The sequence below is a fragment of the Camelus dromedarius genome, chromosome 19 (genome assembly GCF_036321535.1).
Source record: "Camelus dromedarius isolate mCamDro1 chromosome 19, mCamDro1.pat, whole genome shotgun sequence".
In the NCBI taxonomy this organism is placed as follows: Eukaryota; Metazoa; Chordata; class Mammalia; order Artiodactyla; family Camelidae; genus Camelus; species Camelus dromedarius.
The window spans coordinates 22,783,089-22,804,431 of record NC_087454.1 but is presented as its reverse complement, the minus strand read 5'-3'; the positions used below and the strand labels follow the sequence as shown (position 1 = coordinate 22,804,431).

Sequence of the window (21,343 nt, the reverse complement as noted above, 5' to 3'; positions counted from 1 at the left end):
GCAACACGGATGGGAGAGGCAGACACCGTTCATGCACCTCTCAGCCCTCCACCCTTTAAGCAACTACACCAATGAACAACCAGACGGCTCCTCCCAAGAGCCTCCTCCCTTTGGGTAAAATGGTTTCCTTTGCTCACTCATAAAGGACAAGGAAAGTCGGAGCAGAGACATAATGAAACCACTTGAAAAATGGGAAAAGCAAGTCACAAAACTGAATGCTAACCAATATGCCATTTTTGAAAGAAAAAAGAATACGTATACATAGCCATAGTAAAATCTAAAAGAACACACTTTGGCTTGCTAGAGATCATTGCCCACATTCTCTACCAAAAAATAATAATAAATTAATTAATAGATGAATGAATGAATGAACAAATATAAACCAAAATTTACAGCAGTCACTTATGGATGGTGTGATTATGTATGACTTTTAAAAATCAGTGAATTGGGGGGGTGGGTATGACTTAGTGGTAGAGTACATACTTAGCATATATATGGTCCTGGGTTCAATCCCCAATACCTCCATTAAATAAATAAATAAACCTAATTACCACCACCCTAAAATGTACAATTCCTGTTTAATGAAAGACCCTATACACAAAGTTAACATATATAACAGCAAACATATTTGCTACCTCTGAAATCAATTAAAAAAATCAATGAATGAACTGAAGTATAGTTGATTTACAATACTGTATTAGTTTCAGTTGTGCAGCATAGTGATTCAGTATTTTTGCAGATTATACTCCATTATAAGTTATTACAAGATAAAGCTATAATTTCCTGTGTCAAACAACATATCTTTGTCTCTTATCTATTTTATGTATAATAGTTTGCATCTGTTAATCCCACATTCCTAATTTGTCCCTCTCGCATCTCTCCCCTTTGGTAACCACAAGTTTGTTTTCCCTATCTGTGAGTCTGTTTCTGTTTTGCATATACATTCATTTTGTATTATTTTTTTGACTCCACATATAAGTGATATACAGTATTTGTCTTTCTCTGTCTGACTTATTTCACTAAGCATAATATTCTGTAGGTCCATCCATTACTGCAAGTGGCAGGATTTCATTCTTTTTATGGCTGAGTAATATTCCATCATATCTATATACCACATCTTTTAAATCCACTGTTTGTTGATGGACATTTAGGTTGCTTCCATGTCTTGGCTATTGTAAACAGTGCTGTTATGAACACTGAGGTGCATGAATCTTTTTGAATTAGTGTTTTTGTTTTTCCTGATATATACACAGGAATGGAATTGCTGGATCACATGGTAGTTGTATTTTTAGTTTTTTGAGGAACCTCCATACTGTTTTCCATGGTAGCTGCTCCAATTTACATTCCGACCAACAGTGTACAGGGTTTCCTTTTCTCCACATCCTCTCCAACATTTGTTATTTGTAGACTTTTGGTGATAGCCATTCTGACAGGTGTGAGATGATAATCCCATTGTTGTTTTGATTTGTATTTCTCTAGAGTTAGTGATGTTCAGCATCTGTTAGCCATCTGTATGTCTTTCTTGGAAAAAATGTCTATTCAGGTCTTTTGACCATTTTTTGATTGGGTTGTTTGTGTTTTTGATATTGAGTTGCATGAGCTGTTTATACATTTTGTATATTAACCCCTTGTCAGTCACATCATCTGCAAATATTCTCTCCCATTCCATAGGTTTTTTTCATTTTGTCAATGGTTTCCTTTGCTGTGTAAAAGCTTTTAAGTTTAAATAGGTCTCATTTGCTTGTTTATTTATTTTTAATGGAGGTACTAGGGATTGAACCCAGGACCTCATGCATGCTAAGCATGCGCTCTACCACTGAGTTATACCCTCTCCCCTCCCATTTATTTTTGCTTTTATTTCTTTTGACTTAGGAAGCTAACCTGGAAAAAAAAAATTGCTACAATTGATGTCAAAGGGTGCTCTGCCTATGCTCTCTTCTAGGAATTTTATGGTTTCAGGTGTTACATTTCGGTCTTTAAACCACTTTGAGTTTATTTTTGTACATGGTATGAGGGAATATTCTAATCTCATTGTTCTACATGAAGCTGTCCAGTTTTCCCAACACCACTTGAAGAGACTGTCTTTTCTCCGATATATATGTTCTTGACTCCCTTGTCGCAGATTAATTGACCATGGATGCATTGGAGTATGACTTTTATTTTCTTCTCAGTGATTATCTGCATTCTCTAATTGTCTATAATAAATAAGCATTATTTATATAATTAAAACATTTTAAAATAAATTAAAAACCACACACATGGGAATTCTTGTGCTCAAGTACCAGACCCACATTCTAGAAAGGAGTTTCCCAAATGGGAATTCTGGCCAGTGGTAGTATCTGATTAATTTCTAAGCCCCCAAATACAAGTTCCCATAGGTGTCTTTCACTGTTACTAGCTAGATAAATAGCTAGCCAGCAGCAAGTGCCTCCTCCAAAACCTCAGGCCCAACCACCCAGACCCACACGGCAGTGTCTACACCCCTGGGACACAGGCCCCAACCTCTCCAGAGTTCACATCCAATGGCCAGAGCCTCAGAAAGGTACAGAAGGCAATCACTGACTGGAGTCAACACTTGCTCCAGCCAACACTCAGATGCAAAGAGGAAGACAAACAATCTTGAAGTTCTATTCAGTCCAACCAACATTTACTGGCATGCACCTAAGGTGCTGTACAGGATCCAGAGACATGCTAACAATAAAACATGCTAACAATAAAACATTCAATGCTCAACGAGTCCTCTGTGCCTTTGTGTGAATGGGCTCTTTCAATCCTAAAGGCATCCCTGAGGGGTAGGGTCTATACTTCCCCACCCCTCACTTTACAGATGAGAAAGCCACAGAGGGATAAAGTGAATTGCCCAAGGCCACTAGCGAAGCCAGAACTTAGTCCCAGACAGTCTGGCTCTTAACCACTACCTCATATTCCCTCAAAGTTCTTATCCTCAGAAACAGCCAGTGAGCTAGAAATACAAAGAGTGCCACATGCTACTTGCTGTTCTGCTCCAGGGGAAAACTCATTCCCTTCTGAGACGCGAGAGAAATGAAGAGTGTGGCTGAACCTCTGCCCAGGATTCTCCATGCCTTCAGCTGGGCGGAGAGGACATCAAGGTAGGCAGGTGGCACAGCCCCCAGAGCCCAGCCAAGGCCACCACTAAGATGCCACCTATGCCTACCTTTTCTGATTTGCTATGCCTTCTTTGCACCCCAACCCATGCCTCCAGCCAGGAAGTGGGAGCAAAAATAAATATAGCTCTCTAAAAATAAACCAGGGGTGGTAAGGTGCAAGAAAAGAGAAAAATGTAATGCTACTGGCTGGTTTGAGCCCAGTGAGTCTTGCTGGCCTAAGTAGGGCCTGTGTTGCTGAGCAGGACAGGTGCCATGAGCCCTGATTCCCCTTCTGTCTCTTCTCACAGCCTGTGGATGCAGCCGGCACCCATTTGTAAGTGCCTGGAAAGTCCAGGCTAACATGACATGAGCAGGAAGAGCAGTCACTGAGTTGAAAAGAACAAGGGCTCCAAAGGACTCAAATCCCAGCGCCATCATCTGTCAGCTTTGTGACCTGAGTGAGTTATTCAACCTCTCTGATCTTACACCTCCTCATCTGTTAAATGGGAATATCAATACCCACATCTTGCAGGCTGGTGTGAGGGCAAGTGAGTTCCTCCGTGGGGTAATGCTTGGCCTAAGGGAGAACCTGAATTAAGGCAATTTCCCTTCCTTCTCTCCATATGTACACATCTGGGCCATCTTCTCTTTCTCCTCACCCTTCACCAGACAGAAAGCAAGCTGATTAATCACTCGGGGCAGTGATTGTTTTTTGCTCCTACCAGTCCCTCCCATCCTACATGGCTGGCCCACCAGTTGGCTGGTTATTTCTTACGGTTCTAGGGGCTGCTCACTGCCTTGAGCAGATCCAGGGAGCCACTAAGCCCAGCCATTCTCAGGGACTCCTCTGCCCACTGACCTGAAATGAGACTCTGCAAGGGGCCCCAAAGCCTGCCAATGCTTCGCTTCTGCTCAGTGACCACGGGACTCTGCTATGCTCGAAAGCAGAGAGTGTTCTCTGAAGCCAACATTAGTCTGGTCAGTCAAGCAGGTACTTTCCAAACTGGAAGAATTAGATTCAGCCAGACAGTCTTCTGTGGGGAGGCCCCATTGTGTGGTGATCAAAGAAGCAGGTTCTAATCACCTGGGTTCATCTCAGCTCTGCCGCTCATCAGCTGTGCAGCTTTCAGCAACTTCCCTAACCAGTCTGAGCCTCAGGATCCTCATCTGTAAAAGCAGTACGATAATTCCGTACCTCTCAGGTTGTATGGATTAAACAAGGTGACGTGCATAAAGTGAGTAGCACAGCACATCCAACACATGAGCGCCATATTCCACTCAGCTACTGCGTATCTACTGACCTCTGCTGGGAACAGGAAGGTGATCAGACACACACACAAACCCAGCTCTTGAAGAAGCTACAGTCCAATCTTGGAGGCTAGCACACAGGCAGTAACTTCACCGTAATATACTATGGCAGGTGCCAAGCCAGAGGTGTGAGAAGGGAGTCTTACTAGATTTCCAGTGGAGGAAGAGGGGAGGAGGAGGCAACTGAGAAACACTGCCAAAGTCCAAAATCTCAGTTGGCTCCACTGAGCCTCAACCAAAGGGAGGGGCAACCAGTGGGAAAGGAGTCTGAGAGTGGACACATCAGCTCAAGTTTCCTTCTATGGATGTCTGACTGTTGCCCCGTGAAATGACTTCCCAGACAAGGCTCTGGTGTAGGCTGGTACCAGGGCCACTCGGTGGGAAGAAGGCCTCTTAGGCTGGCCATCCAGTCACCTTCCACCCAACAAGTGCCCGGTGAGCATCTCTGCACAAGGCACTTGCCCATCAAGAAACCAAAACCTGGGGAGAAGATCTCTGAGGATGGCTAATGAGTACCTATCAGGACGGAGAACGTGACCATGCAAGGCAGGCTGCTCCCTTGTGACTCAGCAAGGTCTCTGGCTCACAGAGAACATCAGATGGATGGGTTGAAGGTTCTTTCTCATGAGGGAAGGAGAAAACAGAAAGGAAGGCAATGTTCAGGCTGCAGTCCACAGAGAGAAAGCAGCACATGGGCAGAAGCCCTGGGAGTGCTGGAACCAGCTCATGACAGGTACTCCTTATCTACAGGGTGCCCACGGTGGGGGTAAAAAAATAAACCCAAAACACATGTTCCGGGTAGTGCTGGAGAAGACAAGGCCACCCTAGGCTTGCAGAGGACAGAGACTGGACTTGGCTTGGGTGGAGATATACCTACTGGGTCAGGGAATGGGCTAGAAAAGAGACAAAACATTTTTCTAAAAGATGACACACGGCAAGGATTATGAACGGCAAATTGTAAGTAGATGCCATAAATACATCGGGGTGTTAAGATGTCAAAAATAAAAGTCAAAGAAATCACACACCATAACAATATAAACAGGGCTGGGTTAATACAATTTTGATGGGATGCATTCTGTAGTTTGGGAATTTACCTAGTGATTTTCACTTGGGAGACAGAAGTTACTACTGGTCATTTTGTTTATTACCAAAAAATTTTTCATTTTTCAATAATAATTTGTTTATTACCAAATAATTTTTATTTTTCAATGACAATCTAGTTGGTGCCATGATTTAAAGCAGGTTCTGGATCGAGTCACCTAGGACTAACCATAAAATCAGGGACATAGGCACAAAAGATTTAATCCATGGAGACAATCTATACCCAGCTCCTAGATGACAAGGAAGCTGACAGAATGTCATTTTGGAAAGTTGCCAGAGCACCACAACTGTCATGGGGTCACTATCCCAGGGGAGAGTGACTTTTCAAGCTGGACTTACTTGTCCTTTGGAATCTGATTCTTAGAAATCCAAGCAACTCTGTGAAGACCTAGAGGAGGCAGAGTCCTGAGGTTTGAAATGGCCACTCCCAGGAATGGGAGAGTAAGTGGCTCAGGGACGTGGAGGGCTTATGAGTGCTGGGAGCCCAAATGACAGCCATAAATGTGCAGTGGCACCAGCTCACATGCTCCATCCCCCTTCTCCAGTGGCCCCCAGCCCCCTGACTGAGTAACAGGAAAGAAGGCACCCTGAGGTGCAGCTCCTGCCAGGGAAGGGCAGGGAGACGAGGGGTTGTTAAGAAAGCATTTCAGGTGGGCCACTGCGGGCTCCATACTGGGCAGATCCAGGGCTGGGGGTGGGGAATGGAAAGAAGTGGCCACCTTCATGAGGCTGAGGAGGAGGGCGATGGAAGTGAGGACCCCCAGGAGCCACCCAGACCTACCTGGTAAGAGCAGCCAACAGGGATTTCTAGGCACACAGCTCCATTCACATGCTGACAGTGGAATGGTTTTAATTATTCAGAAAGAGGAGGTTGCTTTTTTCCCCTCTTCTAGTATTTTAAGCTGACTATGTTTACCTGATGATATTCCATAGGTATGATGTGACGAATATTCTACAGAAAGGAACTGAGGAACATAGACATAAAGACTAAGAGGTGGTGAGAGGAAGGAGGCAGGGAGGGGAAAGGGCCCTGTATAATGTCTCTGATCATATCTTCTATTGTTGTCCTCCCTCACTACCTCAGCCACCTGACCTCCTGACTTCTCCTCAAACACAGCAGCCATGTTCCTGCCTCAGGTCCTTTGCATTTGCTTTCCCTCTGCCTGTAAGATTCTTTCCACACATGGCTCACTCTCCTCTTTCAGCTCAAATATTATCTTCTCAGTGAGGCCTTCCTCAAGCCCTCTATTTAAAAGTGCTACGACCTCTTTCCTACTTTATTTTTTGATATAGCATTTCTCACCATCTGATTTGCTGTTTACTTAATTCTGGCTCCCTGACCTTTTCCCACTACAACCACCATGAGCACAAGAGATTTTTTTTAATCTGTTTTGTTCACTCCTTCATCCCTAGTGCCTAGAACAGAGCCTGGCCCATAGAAGGTACCCAATAAATACCTACCAAATGAATGGAAGGAAGAAGGAGAGGGGAAGATGGAAGTGTAGTCAGGTTTAAACTAATCCTGGATTCTCAACACTCTGAAAGGAACTATTACTGATTTGAGCGAAGGTGTCGGGGGAGTTCCAAAAGCAAGCATCAGACACTGAGGCTTTCTTTTTTGCTCCTAATAACTCCCTAAAAGGTCTCCTTAGAGAGCATATTGTCTCAAATATTAGTCTGGAAAAAGGCTGGACCTAGAATCTCCAACTGCCATGAAAGGGATGCTCTAAGACTACCTTAAAATAAGAACAAGGATCAGCCAAGTCACCACCTGAGCTTGGAGGTGGGTGAGCTCTGTAGTAGTTTCCTGTTGCCACTGGAATAAATCACCACAAACTGAGTGGCTTAAAACAAAACATTAATTCTCTTAGAATTCTGAAGGTCAATGATCCAAAATTAGTTTCACCAGACCAAAATCGAGGTGTTGGCAGGGCTGCACTTCTTCCAGAGGGAGCTCTCTGGAGGAGCATTTGTTTCCTTGCCTTTTCCAGCTTATAGAGCTGCATTCCTGGCATTCCTTGGCCTCTTCCTCCACCTTTAGAGCCAGCAGGGTAGCATCCTGCTGCAGGAGCTACACTGCCTTCTTCTGTATCAAACCTCCCTTTGCCTCCCTCTTCAAAGGACACTTGTGATTGCATTAAGGGCCCACTAGGATAATCTCAAAATCCTTAACTTAATCACATCTGTGAAGTCCATTTTGCCACATAAGGCAGCATCCACAGGACCCTGGGGTTACAGCCTGGACATCTTTGGGGGCCATTATCCAGTCCACCACTATGGAAGACAGGCTCCACGAGTTCAGAAGAAACAGTTCAGACCTCTGGTCCACATGAAAGAAGAGTCAGATCGGGAGTCCTGGTGATGTCCTGGGCCAGGGTCCTTCTTTTGTTGTAATTATTTGTTATTAACTAGGGGGTGGGGAATTATTTTCATGCAACTGAACATTCTGGCCCTTGGAGGGACCTCTGGACTGTCCTGAAGGCTTTTACAGGAGAGGAAGCTACAAAGAAACAGTCTGGGCCAGGCGAACAAGCTTAGGATCACGGATGGCAGGTAAGTCTTCTCCCATGAGACCTGCCTAGGGTGGACGGTTCTGAGTCTCCAGCGGGGTCTGGAGAGGAGGTCTGCTGTGACCCAAGTGCCAGATCAGCTGGTCTGACCCCAGGAATGGCACGGTTAATGATGGTCCACATGCTGCGTGCCAACAACTCTGCTCTACATGGCATCTCTGGGAGCTACAGGAAAGTGGCTTCTGCCCAGACACCAAAAGACTTAGAGAAGCAAAGCATGAGAAATACAATCACTCTAGGAGATGGCTTTACACTTAGGACACTGTCTCTCTCTGTTGTGCAGACATCATATGGTTCCCTGGTTGGAACATGCTTCTCTTTGTGAAATATTTCATTCCTGCTCAAAACTTTCAAGGGCCCAGTGAGGTGTCTAAGGAGAGTAAATTTCCACTGTAAGAAATATATGCTTATCTTACTGGTTTTATTGATGTGATGTTCACCAATGGCCCCAACCGGCCAGAAATATTTAGCAGGGAAATGACAGAGCAGTGGTTCTCAACCATGGGTGATTCTGCCGCTGGAACATGTGACAGTGTCTGGAAACATTCTAGGTTTTCAAGGCGGGGGGGGGGTGCTACTGGCCTCTAGTGGGTAGCAGCCAGGGCTGATGCTCAACATCCTACAATACACAGACAGCCCACACAAGGAAGACTTACCCAGCCCCAAATGTCTGCAGTGCCGTGGCTGAGAAGCCCTGGGCTAGAGAAAATGAACTGGAGGTAAAGAAAGTAAAGTGAGCGTCACACACAAGGAAATGCTTTAGGCAACTAAGGGAAACTGAGGAAAAGCATACCTTGCTTGCTCATTTGGGATAAGGGATGATAAGTGAGCACTGGGATCTGGCAAGTTCAAGGACAGCCTGTTCAGGAGGAGAGTGGTCCGCAGACCGCTGTGTACGCAGGGTGGCCCGCCTGGCTCCTGCCACCGCTGAGAGAGCAAAGTTGGCTTCTACTTCCATCCGAGCAGTAGCCAAGAGACTCCATGCCTCTGAGGTCAATTCTTGGATGAAGGACGTGCCAAAAGCAGTGATAAGGATCGAGGAGTTAAAGCAGATTACAAATGAAAGAGATGAAAATCTGTTTTTAGATACCAATTAGCGTTAAGAATATAGAAATAAACCTAAACAAGAGGAAGTTTTCCCATCACATCTGGGAGCCTCTCCCTTCAGTATCCTCCTGGTGGGAGAACTCTTGCAAAGCTGTGTTGCTGCTGTCTCAGGAGAGCTGCTGAGATGACGACAAGGCCAGGGAGAAATTAGGCTTTGAAGGCGGGACTTGAAACAGAAAGAAGTGCAATGCACTGCCTGGAATTCCAGAACTGTTTTACAGAAGGTCCTGGGGCCACAGCCTGCCAATCACGGAGGGAACTGGTTCAGAGAGGCCTTTCCTCCTGAGCTCACAACCTCACAACCCAGCTCAGTGGAACCAGCACGGACTGAGGTTCGCCGATCAGGAAGCCATGGCCCCATTCACAAAGAGCAAAGTCACATCCAGGTCTGCCCTCCTGCTCTTCCCGCGTCTTCCCAGACAGAAAGAGCTAGAAAGAGCCCAGGAACCACAGAAGGAGCCAGCTCCCTGCAAACACTGGGAATCCATGCAAAGCATTCTCTCAGCCTCAAGCAGCTCCTCTGGCCCCAACATCCTTCAAACTCTTTTTGCTGTTTGTCCCTCTTTGTCCTTCTTGCTACCATCATCTCATCTGACCCCTCTTTCTTCTTCTCACTCTTCCCCTTGCTTCCTCATGGTCTATGAGCCTGAAACTGAAGTGTGTTTGAAACATTGTCAGTGGTGTTACATGAAGCTTTATCTTTTCTGCTTTTCATCTGATAAATTATGATTAACTTTTTAATGCATCCTAACAACAAAACCTAAATTTAGCTGCCCTCTAACTTTCACAAGCCCTTTAATGTCTCCAGTTTATCAGCATCACTCAATAACGTGTGTGTGTGAGTGTGTCACTAATTAAGTACCCAATGTGTCCACTCATGTTCTGGGTACTTAACCTGTGTCGCTGACAGCTCAAAATCAGTAATTTTAACAGTAACCAGAAGAACTCAGATTTAATATAAGGAAGAATTTCTTTACATTTAGACTAACATAATAATCTCCTACCTAACCTCTCTACCTCCATTCTTTCTTCATTTAATCCATCTTTTTGCAATAGTAACATAATCACTCCTTGCTCTAAAACCATCAATGGCTACCCACTGCCCAAAGAACAGAGTGCAAATTCCCTCACCTGGCATTCAATGCCTCTATCAACCTACCAGGAATGTCCCAACAGTGGTTTCCAGGAATGGAAATCGTGAGAAAATGTGCTTTTCTGCTGTAAGTATTCATATACAGGCCAGGTTACCTCACATAAAGGATGCTAAAAAGATGCTGGTCTCCAAGAAGGCCTCTCTCCCTCCCAATGAACCACTGCCTTTTGGTATTCATACCTTTGTGTGGTCTTCTCCCTGAATCTGAACTGGTCCTATGACCAAGAAAATACAGAGAAAGTGACACTGTGTGACTTCCAAGGCCAGGTCATAAGAAATCTTGCTATTTATACCTGGATCTCTCAATATACTCACTCTTGGGAAAGTTCTGCCCAGAACAGCTGCATGCTGTGAAAGCAAGGCACATGGAGACGCCACAAGTAGTCAACAGCCAGTATCAACTGCCAGCCATGTGAATGAGCCAGTCTGGACATCCAGCCCGGCCAGGCCTTCAGGTGGCTCCTGCCCTGGCCCACACTTGACTATGGCAACATGAGAGACCCCAAGTGAGAACTGCCCAGCTGAGCCCAGTCAATCCCCTAGAAACAAGAAAGATAAAGTGCCAATTTCACTTAAGAATGTTCTAGATGAGCCAATAAAAACTAACTTTACTAAATCCTGGCCCTTAAGTAGTCTTTTAAATACTCTCTGTAATGAAACAGGAGTTAACATGACTGTTTCAAGAAAAAGCAATTGTGCAACTGTTTGAGTTGCAAGCTAAATTAGCCATTTTTTTTCATGAAACACCAGTTTCACTTGAAAGAAAATAACAAATAAATAATAATTATTTAGACTTGGGTATTTGACAGAACTTTTCTTGAAAATGAATGGAAACTGTCACTTGAAGAAAAAACTTGACAGTATGTTACCAATGATAAGAATCAAGCTTTCAAGAGAAAACTTGTATCCACCACTGTGAGCTTCACAGCTTCCCAATGCTTTAGGGCTTTTCTGGTGAAATCAGCAGTCTTAATATGATTTACCGATATTGTAAAATGAAATATGTCTATGTTTAGAAGATCTGTATAACTCAGTGAACCAACATGGGCCAATGGATTTTAATGTCACAAAGTATGAAAAGTTTGTTGACGCCACATTCCAACTAACCTTTAAGAAACTACCACTTGTCCAGTTTGATATACTATCAAAGAAGAATATTCACAATTATCTGCAAAAGCTATTAAAATACCCCTTTCCTTCTCAATTATGTATCTGCATGAGGCCATTTTCTTCATTGCCTTCAAATAAAACAACGTACTTCAAGAGACTGAACATAGAAAGTTATGAGAATCCAGCTCTCTCCTATTAAACCAGACATTAGCAAAAATGTAAAACAATGTCACTCATCTCAACTTGTTTTGGAAAATAGCTAGTTTTCATTAAAAATGTCATTTGTGATAAATGTAATGGACTTATTATTACTATATTAAGTGAATTCATAAATTAGTAATTTTTAAAACTGCCTCAGGTTTAATTTCTAATAAGGTCAATGAAAGTTCTTGAGGTCCTTAACACATTTTAAGAGTGTAAAGGGGTCTTGAAGCCAAAAAGTTTGAGGATCACTTTACAATAATCTAAAGCTGACTTCAAAATAAACCAGCTTTCTTTCAAGGCCCAATCTGACACACCAGTTTCTTCAGTGACAAGGCCAATCCTCAGTGATGACTTGCTCCTCTAAATCAACATCCTTGTACAGCACCATGTTTTTAGTGCCCACTGGCTTTCTAACATATAAAAAATCTTTCTGTGCATGTGTCTTCTCTCACCAACTAGGTTCCACTCACTTGGGGCACGGGGATAGCCAAGGACCACGTCTGAAACCATCTGTCACAGCACCTGGCCCACAAGAGTGCCTCAGATGGGAGAGACAAAGATAATACCACACGGGGTTTTGAGATTAACACTGAAAAATCTGCTAAAGCTAGAGCCTCACCTTTGCCAGTGGAAACTAAACGAGAAAACTTCTAGCTGGGACTAGGAGCTCAAAGCTAAGGGGTGAACTGGACAGCTTACCCCTGGACATGGACAGCAGCTGCCACTGTGGCTAGCTGCTGCTGCAACATGTGACAAAGCAAATCAAGTCCACTCAGCAGCTCCCCGTGCTTAGGGGCAGCTTCTATCTCGTCTCTCCTCAGAGAACCTCAGAAGCCTCCCAAACCCTCCTTCTTCCTCCTTCACATTTCCTTCAGAGGAAAGGACTTGGTGTGGGTTGGAGAACAGGAGGGGCCCCTGCCTGGGGCCTTCCTGCAAGATCCACAAACAACCCAACCCCCACATACTGACAGACACACGGGTTCAGCAACCTGTTTGGCAACAGGAAGACCCACGGGGTGTTAAAGGCAGAGAAAGGGAAGTGAAGCCCATACACAGCTACTGGAGCCACTGAACATCAGAGATTAAAACAAATCAGACAGAAGCCCCATGTCTCCCCTGGCCCCCAGCAGGGACAATGAACATCGAATTCCCTGGAGCTCCCCTTATGAGAGTTTATAAAACCCATTGGGCATCCTGAGAACAAAGAGGGAAACAGCAATAGGAAGCCAAAGCATTGTTCAGACTGTGAGGACCCCCTATCCCAGCAGAAATGGAAGAAAAAATTTTGTGTATTATGCCCACCACTCTCTCATATATGCCACTACAGACCATGAGACAGGGACAGAATCTGTTTTTTACCATCATTTCCCAAGTGCCTAGTAATGTGTCTGGCACACAGCACTCTTTAAAGCGTTTGTTGCATAAATGAAAGAGAACGATGGATAGCATCTTTGTGGCCTGACATCCACATGGGCAGAGAAGGAACTGTACATTTATTCATTCAGCAAATATTTGTTTAGCATCTCTTCTACTTTATTTAGCAGTACCTTATTTAGTAGTACTTTATTTAGCAGTACCTAGTGCTAGGTACTGTACTACACACAATATGAAAGAAAATAACTCCTTGCCCTTGTGGAGTTTATGTTTTAGTGGGTTTCACACTAAATTTACTTTCACAGCAAAAATCTCAATGCTCCCCCTCAAAAGTACATAAGCCACAGACATTCAGAAATCATTTAATAAGTCCCCACTATGTGTAAGTGATGAGTACCAGATGCTATGACAGGCACCTGGGATCTGGGACTCGGCCCTAAAGAAATTATTTCATCTTTTAGGCCAAGATCCTTAATCTGGGCCGTGTCCATCAGTTGTCAGGGACCCCGGGTAAGGAAAATGGGATTACCTCTTTGGTGCATCTGTCCTCATCTGTCGGTGAACAGAAGCCACTGCGTGAGTACCGCATGCATACCCAAAACACCACTTGATGCTGCAGGATAGAAAGATACCCAACATCTTAGCTAAGAGGCACCAGGGGCCAAAAAAGCAGCTCTGATACGTTATAATTAAACATTAGGGCTCAAAGAGTGCGCCTCCCATGAGCTGGCTCCTTCTCTGTCCCTCACACACACACCCCGAGATGCTGTGATTCTAAGCCTGAGTCAGCAAATATTTCCCAATCCTGGAAGTAGTCTGCTCATTTCCAAGTAAGCAGACACTGGCTTTGCTGTCTCCACCAGGGTGGGGCAGAAGGTAAGGTGAAGAAGCTGGAGCCCAACGCCCCCTATGGCAGCTCATAGATGGAGACGCCCTGAGTCACGCTTGACTCCTTGACCAAAGCCAGGTGGAGACATAACGAGTCACACCCTAATCAGCAGCCTCTGAGCTGTAAAGGCCAAGAACCATATGCCAAGGAAGAAGACTCCCATATCTGAAACCTGATGCAAAGGGCCATCTCCTCCCTGCCAGGCCCAAGCAAGTGCCCAGCTCTCCCAACACCACAGAACTCAGCTGCCGCAACTACTCTTCCCTCTGGATCCTGTAGTTTAGCCTCCCAGCTCACAGGTAACACCCAAGGAGGTGGGCCTTGGTGACAAGACAGCTGAAGCCTTTAGAAGCGACAGGTCCAACCCCTCCTGAGAGGAGCTGCACCACCCTAGGACATGCCTGGATCTGCAGGCCTGAGGACAGCTTGCACAACCGCCAAGATGGCCACATTCTATCCAAAGCAGAGGCCTACCAGCTTTCCAGGCCAGGGCCCAACACTGGCTGTCCTCTCACCTGGTCCTGTGGGAAGGCGTCTGAGGGACCACAAGTGGGGCTGGAAGGCTGAGGAGGGGCAATTCTTCTTGTGTGGGTTGAGGCACACACCAAAGAAGGAGAAAAGTAGTGGTGGAGAGGCCAGGGGAAAGGCAGCCAAACAAAAGAGCGGTTCATTAAACTACAGCGTTGATGGGCTACACCATCTACAGGATAATGTCAGGTGCCTGTCTGCCCACACCTTCAAAAAAGACAGGCAGGCTGATTCAAGCTCTGCAAAAATCCCTGAGTGGACTCTGGTAACTGATAATCACGACTACCCATGCAGAAGACAACATGGACAAACTGCAAGAAGCTGTCCAGCCAGGGCTGCTGGTATCCAACCTGCCCCACAAGGACTGGGCCTGACCTCCTCCCAAGCCCTTCTCACCTGCAGCCTCGGTGGAGAGTACTTTCAACGGGTAAGCGGACAGAGGAGGAGCCAACTGCTCAAAAGAGCCAGGTAAAGTCCTGGGGAGCCGGAGACTAGGCTAAACTATCACCAAATACACAACCTCAGCTTCATCAGAATGACCCACTGAAGCTAGGAGGGATGTTTTTAAAGTGAACAAAGGACCCCTTTTGGTCCATTCTACCCAAATCCCCACCTAGCGCTGCTTAGGAGGGGGCTCAAAGGGTCAGTGGAGAGGGGACTGGCTCAGCCATTCACGATTCTATTCCTTTCACAGAAAAAGGTCAGCACACAAGAGGATTCCAAAACTTTAAAGTCTGGTCTGGCAGTTCAGTTGGCTCTCCACCACAGCTCCTGAGGGTTGCCAATTCTGTGTCCAATTCTGGCTCAAAGACAGAGAGCACAGTCCTCAAAAGAGGAGACCTAGAAATCTAGGGCCAGGTGAAACAACAGGCCTTCATTCCTGAATGTGAGAGTGGGTCATGCATTCAGAATCCTCCAAGATCAGACTGGGTAGAAACAGAGGATATGTTATTTCCTGAAGATCTCTCTAGGAGACCAATGCCATATAAAAGAGCTCAAATTGAAGGCATTTGTAAAGAACTTTCTGCCTGGCAAGAAGGTTAAACATCCAGACACACCATGAAGATGGTGGGCTTTCTAGCTCGAGAGAGGTTGATCTCAGTGACTGGAAGCAATTCAAGTTCCGGACACTGTTTAACTAACACAGTGCCACAACCTACCTAGGCAGATACTGATCTCATACCCGTTGCACACCCCTGAGCAAAGAGAACAGAACTTCAGTGTCAGCTTCCCTCCTGGATCCACAGGAAATTAAGCTCCCAAGGAAAACGGAGGGAAAAGAATCTTTAAGAGAACCTGCTCAGTGATCAACATCAGAAGGCCTGGCGCATTCAGTGGGTCAGAGATGCAGCTGGTTCAAGCCACCAATAATAAAAGGGACAGGTACCTGCCAGCCCCAGGGCTATCAGGCTGGCAATCTATTTCAAAGCTCAAACAGGAAAAAAATGTTCTGGAGCTAGTACACAGGAGAAAGGCTGAGGACCACAGACATTCTCTGAAGCATAGCTTCTGGAGACTTCCCTTAGCTCTTTGGGATGGGGCACAAGGTGGAGAGAGGGAGTGAGGGCAGAGATAGGCTGGGGTATCATGGTTTAAATGCGTCCAATATATCCAAAGTGTAAAGCCACAAAGCCCTGTTTCCTGGAAGGGGAAAGAAGTTGGATGAGGCCTCCAGCTACCACTGGCGCACACCCAATTCAGCGGCCAGTCTCTCCTCAAGGGTTCCTGGAAGTCAACAGATGCATAAAGGGGAAGTACTAAAGCTGAGATTAGAGGAATGGTCTACAAATTGGACATTATCTCTGATGCAACGCTCCAGTAAATTCTCCAACCCAGACACATCGGCTATTTACCTCAGACATTCAGCCCCCACCTCTACCCCACGGGCATTTCAACTGCAGGTCAAAGGAAAGCAAAATAGTGCTTAGAGCTAATACTTCTCCCAGAAGCAGAGGCAAGGAACTGGGAGGTAATGGGAGGTGGGTGACAGGAATGCAGGGGACAGAGCTCACTGGAAGGAAGTCAGAGAGTGGGGCAAAAACAGGGCCTTTGGGGGAAATCAGGGTAGGAGAGGCTTAGGTAGACAGGGATTGTAGGTACGGGCTGAAAAAGTCAAACACCGCGAGGAAGATGATGGGGAGCAGTAATACTAAGAGGGATTAGGCAACGAGGGAAGGAGAGGACAGGGATGGAAAGAGAGAGCAATGACTGAGAGGGCAAGGATGGGAGGACGAAGGCAGGCGTCAAGGATAAGAGGGGAACAGAGAAGATCTCCAAGGAGAGAGGGCAGTGGATTTGGGGACACCAGAGAAGGGATGAAGGAAGAAATCGGAGGCAAGGGTCGGGAATGGGAGAGGACCCTGAGCCTGAGATCGAGCTTTCTGAACACAAAAGTGGGAGGAGATGGGGCCACGAGGCCCAAGAGGGGACACAAGCTGCGGGAGGAGGGTTGGAGGGGGCCCGCGGTTTGGGCTCAAACAGCGATGGGCGTCCAAAGGCTCGGGGCGCAGGGGCAGCGGAATAGGGCGCCAAGAAAGCAACGGCTAGCCGCGGACCGGCCCAGGCCGGAGCTACAGGAAGCTGCAGAGGCTTGGTCCGCGGACCCCTGCCGTCCCCCCACCCGACTCCCCGCCGGGCCTTGCGCCCGCCTCAGCCCGGGCCCGCCGCTTCCCTCCGCTGCTTGCCCACCCGCTTCCCCGGACTCGAACTAACCTGTCCTGGCTACCCTCCACGCCACCGCTGCCGTCCCGCAGGGTCCGCAGAATCCTCCGGCTCCTGCCAAAACTTTTCCCATTAATCCCCAGCTCTGCTGCGGCCGCGGCGTCACACGCTGCGCGGCCTGGCCCCGCCCCCGCCAAGTGACGTCACCGCGCAGCTCATCCCCTACCCTCTCTCCACGCCCCTTTCCGCCCCAGCCGCGGCCAATCCCCGCGCCTGTTGGAGACTCCCCTGATTGTGCCACTCCGCCCACCGCATGTTGCCCTGGACCCGCCTGCAGCGCCCTCTGGTGCAGGGTGCGGGTTGCGGGCGCCGCACCAGAGGGAAGAGCAGGGGAGGGAGCTCCCTCCAGAGCCAGTGAAACAAGTCTGGCAAGTATCACAAAAAGGAATTTAAAGCAGGAAGGCAACTTAGAGATCATTTAGAGTTCATCTAGTACTGCGTCCTCATCCTTCCAGTGAAGAAACAGTCCCAGAGAAGGTGCGTGACTTGCAGTGAGAAACAATGCTGACGCTAGAACCCGGGTATCCAGATTCCACTAGAGGAGACGGTACTGCCTGGAATTTTCACAAAAGGGCTTTGCTCCCTTGAGAGGCTTCTGCAACTAGAAAGTTATGATTCTGAACTTTTAACCTATCTTCCTACTTATCTAATACGCTTGCCCACCCAAATGGGGGGCATCCTCCCTACTCCTGTAGAAAATTGTGTTCTCGCTTCTTAACCCAGGTCTCTGGGATTTGGAAGTGAACTGTTATCCCAACCTGTCCCTTAAGATATACCATAAAAAAAAGTCCCTGGCAACTGGGAGGCAGTCTGGTGGAAAAAGTTGCGTTTGTCATCTGGCAATGAATAAAACTTGACTCAAAGGTATATATGATCAATGGGTAACTCCCTCCTCTCCACCATCTTTAAAATAGAGATTATCCTCCCCTCTCTCAGGCTACACTCTTAGATATCTGGATAGTAGAACTACTGAGATTGAAGTAAGAATGGATTGTAGAAATCAAAGCCTTCCCTAAGATTTCTGCAAATTCCTGGGGGATTTATGTTCTGAATCTCTCTGCCTCAAGAGCTCCAGCCTCTGCCATGCTGTTGGAGTCACACAGTTCAGAAATGTAGAGATGAAACAGCCCTTCCGGAGGACTGCCCATACCTCTTCCCACACAAAACATTCATGGATATAGATGTTATGATGCTCTGGGCCCTGGGCTAGTGTCACATCATGCATTGCAAATAGTTTAAATTCACAAATCAGACATTCTTTTAAAGTTCTTTCCATGCCTGCCCCCCCCCACCCCAACCTTGAGGTTTTCTCACTGAGTCTTCACCCCTTAAGGCCTGGCCTTTTCCCAAATTACTACCTCTCCTCCCTGCCCACCTTTTCTTTCCTCTATTTCAGCATCTCCAGAGAACAAACAAATTCTTATGGCTTTCCAGGCAGAGACATCTTAACCATATCTCTGCATTGCTGGGTTCCTGCTAACACTCATGCCCTGAAGATTTCACTTTCTCCCCCTGAGAGGCTAATTTCCCCTAATAAAGGCTGTTCCTTCCCTAAAAGAAATTCTGGGAGCACTCTTAAGACATGATATTTTTTGCCTCATTTCATTTTTATGTTAAAAAGGATATGTATACGCATATATTTCATTTTTACATTAAAAGGGGTATACATATATATATATATTCCTTTTTTTTTTTTTACTTAAATCAGTTAATTTCTGTTAATGTGACTCAAAAACTCAGACTAATACAGCCTCCCCAAATCTTCATTTTGACTAGATTTGCCCACAGGCTCAGCTCAAAGTGAGGAAATTTGTTCTCTGCCAAGCCTCTACAACGCTTTTCAGACTAGCCAGAGATCTCAACTACCAAAACCTGCTCTGATGCCCAATTACAGTGTAACTGAACAATACTGACAGTGTGGAGTTAGGCTAGACCTGCTTTGAATTAGATTCTACCTCCCCGATAGCCATTTCAAGCTCCAGCCAGCAGGTAGAGTCCTCCTTAGCCTCCTGAAATCAGCCTTCTCAGCATGCCCCTCCCTCCCCATCTCACCTACAGCAGGGGCCAGAGAGGCAACTTTCAGCTGGCACCTCTTTGGCCTAGGTGGACCAAAGGACACTGGGCTTGAGGAATAGGCACCTTTCATACTCTGGCAGCAGTTTGCAAAAGCCTCTTGCACTCTAGCCAGTTGCCCCACCTCGCCAACCCTCAGAGGGGTGACCTGGGGCCACAGTGGCTGCCCTTTCCACGTGGCCCTCAGGTTTATGGGTATCTCTCAGGGCATCAGAGATTGGATACACTCTCCTTTGTCCAGAATGTTGGAAAGGACAAAGGAGTTATTTTCTAACCCCGGAAGTAAAAGACTGCAAACTATCTTCTCCTGCCCTCTAATAATGTCCTTCAGGAATGAAAGCATCTCCTGCCAGTCCCAATGTGGATTCAGGGTGGCCTTTCCTTTCACTATTTCACACCACAACCAGCAATGCCTCCTGTGTCCCATCACAGAACATTCAAAATCTTGGAATGGACCCCATTTATAGGTGAGGAAACTGAGGTTTAGGTGTTGGTTGCCTCAAGTCTAAACTCTACTTAGCTTCCATGAATGTCTCTAAACAGGCCTCATTCACCTTTCTAGTCATAATAGTCTTCAAAATGTTTGTCCCTCTACTCCTAAAAGAATATAAGAACTAATGTAGCTCCTTGCACATTTTTAAGGTGACGTCTAATATTTTTCATCATTAGTTTAAAACTTAATGGTTGCAGAGGATGGATGTAATTTCTGCTATTTTATAAACATTAACATTTTAATACAGAACTACTATATTACCCTTTTAAATGTATTGAATAAGGCTCAAACCTCATAGTGATTTTTGATGCTTACCATCATCCATCTTAAAAATACACGAATAAGCTCTTCTTCAGCAATCAAAAATTTTACATTGTCTCTTTTTCTCCTTGTACTTGTGTTTCTATTCCACTTTGCCCTCAAAAATCTAATCTTTTTTAAATTGAAATATAATTAATTTATAGTGTTGTGTTAGTCAAAAATCTAATCTTATTGTAACATGTTTTTATGCTTTTATGCTTATGCTCTTTTATTGATCACCGTATCCTACATCTCTGCAACCAAAATATGTATGTAAGTTGAAATTACAAATTTTCTTCTGGTTTGAGTGGCCATTATAAGTATTAGCAATACCCAAGTGAGCAAAACAACATAAATATTATGATTTTTATAAGTATTAAACATAACCCCCCAAAATACATTGGAAGTATTTCTTAATGAAATAGGCTACTTCTCCCCCAGGTAGTTCATATGTTCGTAGTTAAGTATTACTCATGGCTAGAATGAGACTACTTTCAACGTCAATTGTAGTCCTAGTTTTTCATTTCTAAGCTGAGAAACCTTGTTCACATAAATAAGTAGATGAGAATTGAGAGAGTTTTGATATCGCAATGGCATCTGACTCTGTTATTTGCCATGAAAAATCACAGAGATCTATTATTAAATTGTGTTAATGATTTTTTTTCAGCTGACAATGCAATTAAATCCTTCCAGATTTTGAAAGCAAAGATTTGGAAACCTGCTGACTTGAAAACAAAGGGAATTTGTTGTCTGGCTTTTGAGGCTTTCCCTTTCTCATCTCCCACAGTCCTACACCAGCATTTCAAATTGTTGCTTTGTTTAATGTTCCAGGAATTTGACCCCTCTTGGTAGTCCACTCCAAAAGATACGGTGTTGGTGAGTGGTGAACCTTGCGACTAAAAGTAGAGAAGGTGAAACTGTGAAGGAAGAAAGCAGTTATGGTAAAGAGAACACTTGGAAGTTAAGGATCTGTGAATCGATTTTCTTAAAACTCCTCATACCCTAGAGATACCCCGACTCCAATTAGAGGACCACTGGTCTTAATGTTTTTCTCACATTCCCTACTCTCTTTTTGAAAATTTTAAGGGCCGTCTTGATTCCCAGCTCCTACCTAACACTTCCTTTTTTCTGACTTCCTACCACATATAGAATTTGAACCTCACTTCCCATCCCTGAGATGTGCATTGTGTTATACTGGTAGCTTTGTTCCATGACACTTTAAATGGACTGTAATGAAGTTCCTTGCAATGGAGTTTGGTGTATTTGCAAAAGACATGAACTTGGATATCAGATAGCATATAAGCC

The 21,343-nt window shown here is 45.4% G+C and overlaps 1 protein-coding gene across 3 annotated transcripts in view; it reads right to left on the bottom strand.

The window, feature by feature from the left end:
* Positions 1-17,294, bottom strand: part of PPARD (peroxisome proliferator activated receptor delta) — a 72,552-nt gene extending 55,258 nt beyond the window's left edge. For 2 of the 3 annotated variants that reach the window (XM_064476418.1, XM_010994497.3), the window contains exons 1-2: positions 17,164-17,294; positions 13,564-13,647 (exon numbers count right to left, since the gene is read on the bottom strand). The gene's annotated coding sequence lies outside the window, so the exon portion shown is untranslated. The remainder of the gene's footprint in view (positions 1-13,563; positions 13,648-17,163) is intronic. The other variant, XM_031434871.2, reaches the window with a different exon arrangement.
* Between the last annotated feature and the right edge of the window lie 4,049 nt (positions 17,295-21,343).